At 41.2% G+C, this 3,304-nt stretch overlaps 1 protein-coding gene across 1 annotated transcript in view; it reads left to right on the top strand.

Moving 5' to 3' along the window:
- Positions 1–1,552: 1,552 nt before the first annotated feature.
- The window catches only part of gltscr1l (GLTSCR1 like), a 10,666-nt gene continuing 8,914 nt past the window's right edge, over positions 1,553–3,304 (top strand). Inside the window, exon 1 of the mRNA XM_015384577.1 lies at positions 1,553–2,152. The gene's annotated coding sequence lies outside the window, so the exon portion shown is untranslated. The remainder of the gene's footprint in view (positions 2,153–3,304) is intronic.

Here is a 3,304-nt window from a genome sequence, read left to right as displayed (position 1 = left end):
GCAGCAAATGGACTGATCCAATATGGTGGACACTGAAGGGGGTGAAATGCTTTCATTTAAGTGAAAGCATTTTTATCAAAAACATAATTAATGTTCACAAACAAGGAGTAGTTGTATTAACCATACATGAAAACAGTTTTATGGGCCCCCCAGGAACTTGTCTGATGGGAAATCCCCCTGATGTCCACTTTAACAGGTTCAGGAACTTTAAATTGATACTCTAACATAATAAATTTAACTTAAACTTTAAACCTTGTTTTGCTAAAGCTGAATCACATGTTTATACCTGGGAAAAGGTGTGGTAAACACAGGAGCGCCCCCTACCGTCGGTCATGATAAAGTCTAATTGCACATGTCTTGTTTTCACAGGAGTGAGATAATAAATAATGTTAAATAAATCCAGATGTGATATTAAACTCCATGAATAAATGATGAGCGCTGGAGCATTTTCCCATAGAAACATGCGGGGTGTCGCTGGGCTCCGCTGAGCGCACTACCCCGCCGACCCGTGCGGTGATGGCGAGGAAACCCCGTTGACAAGACACTGCTTTTTCATGACGGTGAGTTCCCCTTTGAGTGTATTATAATTTTGTGATAAAAATTTCAAGGAAAAAACACACACAGGCTCCTTCCTCCCTTCCTTCAGGGAGGGAAGAGAGTTTGAGCGGAGAGAAAAATCTATCCGAGACAGAAGAGGGACAGAGAGTAAAATATATGAGTGGGAGAGGGAGAAGGAGGAGGAGGAGAAGGAGGAGGGGGGGCAAATTAAAAGTTGCCAAATGGAGATATTGGGTTTCAAGAGGAGTGAGACAGGAGTCAAGGGTTTGCCTCTTTTCAGTCCTCTTTATGTTATGCTAATCGGGATAAATATTTATGGCGCGAGGCGGTTTAGCCTTTCCAGAGGATTCCAGCCGATCAGTTCAAAAACACGACGACGTTACGGCTAGCTAACCGCGCGACAGGCCGAGGCTGGAGCGACCCGCCCGGGGCTCAGCCTGCCTCCAAATGGGACCGGCTCGGGGTTTTTTCCCGGGTTAGTAGGTGAGCTTCAGAGGAGGAATGGAGGCTCCCCTCCTTCCAGGAGCAGAAATGCGTCAAACGGTCGTTTAATTCGGATTCATGGCGGTTCTTCCTCCGGCTGGGCTTCATTTTCAGGGGAATGAAAGCAGCTAGAGGGGGATTACCTCCATGCTTTTAGTTCAGTCCACTGGGAATTAAACTACGCGTCGAAAATAATAGTAAACTACTAGATTTTAATGAAGAGGATTTTATTCATTTCGCGTCGAAAGTAGTTTTTAAAATGTGTTTTTTTTATGGCGCTAGCTTAAAACATTGAAGTCGGTATGGTTATTTTTCAATCTAACATTTTCTTTTTTTTTTGTGGGGGGGTTAATAGCTGTCCATCTGCTGAATTAATGTTTAATTTATAAACGTGTTGTTAGCAGGACAATGGAGGGAAGAATCGTCGCGTTTTAAAAACCAAACAGTTAAAAATGTCTGAAGTTTGGATCCTCTTCTTTAGTCGCAGCTTAGCAGGGTGTTTTTTTGGGGGGTTTCTTTGTTTTTGGTCCAGTTTTCCCCTCTTGTCTTTGTTCATTCTGAATCCAAGATGGAGGCTGATCATGGCTCAGCTACAAAGACAGCCTCGTGGCGTGGCTCAGCCATTTTGTTTTCATGCACCCCCACACCATCCAAACCACTCAGAAAATAAAGATTTCCGACGTCTTTCTTCACAGTTTAACACAGAGACCGTTTTCCTGACATTATTTAACCAAATCCACCCAGATTTGCCCAAATGCCCACTTTAAAGCAGTGAAAAATAAAGCTAAATAGATCAGCAGTTTGTAACCAAAAGTCAATACTTAACACTAAGCACAAGCAAGACGGCAGAGAAGCACAACAGGAGGGAGTTTGTGTCAGAAAAGCATTTGTAGGAGTGGTGACAAGCCTTCCTGTTCTTCATTTGTGTACTGAATAACAAACATCCACTCCCTGAACACCCTCTACACGGCTACACTACTCACCATTTGCAATAACCTTGGCCAGTGACGTTGAAAATGTACTAAAAACAGTTTTTTCACCCTGCAGCCCAGCCTGTTACAAGAGAATAAGGCTGTTACATGACTGAATCCATGCTTCCTGGTGGACATCTGTGAGTTAAATGCCCCTACTGTCATCATTAAAATACACAGGAAGTCATCAGAAAAAAGTTGTCATGTTTACTTTCAAATATTTATTGGAGTTCCTGCAGCTATATCGCTGTTTCAAACTGGTTCAGAGGGACACATGCAGGTTCGGTACAGACATAGATTAGCCAGATTATGGCTAATATTTAACACAAGAGCAGAGGTGTCACGTAACGAAGTACAAATACTTCATTACTGTACTTAAGTACCCTTTTTAGGTATCTATACTTTACTCCATTACTTATTTTTCTTCCTACTCATTACATTTTCACACAAGTATCTGTACTTTCTATTCCTTACATTTTTAAAACAAACGTTGCTCGTTACTCTTGGCTTCGGTTTAATATTTATTTCCCGTCATGTGCTCCATCTAGTGAAAACTAGTGTGATTGGATGAGTCATAGAACGTAAACACTCATTGGTTAGCTAAAGGAAATCATCAGAAGCAAGCAGGTGTTCTTCAAACTGCTAACGTGAATTGTCTATGCCATGCTGCAATGTGGGATTCAGAAAAACATGTTGAAAGGTCGGACACAGGCGAGAGCGTATCGGGAGACGGAGAGCAACAAGACCTCCCTCATCCTTGGCCCTATCTCTAAGAATTTCTACAAATAGTTGAAAAATTAAGCTTTAATTCATCTAGTGGCATCTGGCTGTTTTTTTAAAGGTTACTTTATACTTTTATACTTTAAGTAATTTTTGGAGCTCATACTTTTTCACTTTTACTTGAGTGAAGAGGTCAAGTTGATACTTTAACTTTTACCAGAGTGTCTTTTTAACTGCAGTATCTATACTTCTACTTAAGTAACAAATGTGTGAACTTTTGACACCACTGCACAAGAGTCAAGATTGAAGAAAAGGAGTCATATCAAGCCGTCACAACATGATAATCAGTTCTAGCAATTACTTAAATATAAGCCCTCAAACTTGGAAACAAAGTCCAGTGGATTTTGTTTTTACTTTTATTGGAATGACTATGACCTGGATGACCTGAATCTTCGCCAGCATACATATAGTGAAAATAAACCCCAGATATGTTCTGGAAGCTTTAACCTGACTCCGCCAGATGGATTTGCTCCGCATATCCATCTGGAAACCTTCCGTTGAAGTAATTTTGG

Source organism: Cyprinodon variegatus, unplaced genomic scaffold (assembly GCF_000732505.1).
Source record: "Cyprinodon variegatus isolate N-32 unplaced genomic scaffold, C_variegatus-1.0 Scaffold316, whole genome shotgun sequence".
NCBI classification, from domain to species: Eukaryota; Metazoa; Chordata; class Actinopteri; order Cyprinodontiformes; family Cyprinodontidae; genus Cyprinodon; species Cyprinodon variegatus.
Note: the sequence above shows the minus strand (reverse complement) of the source record. Positions and strands in the feature narration are given on the sequence as shown.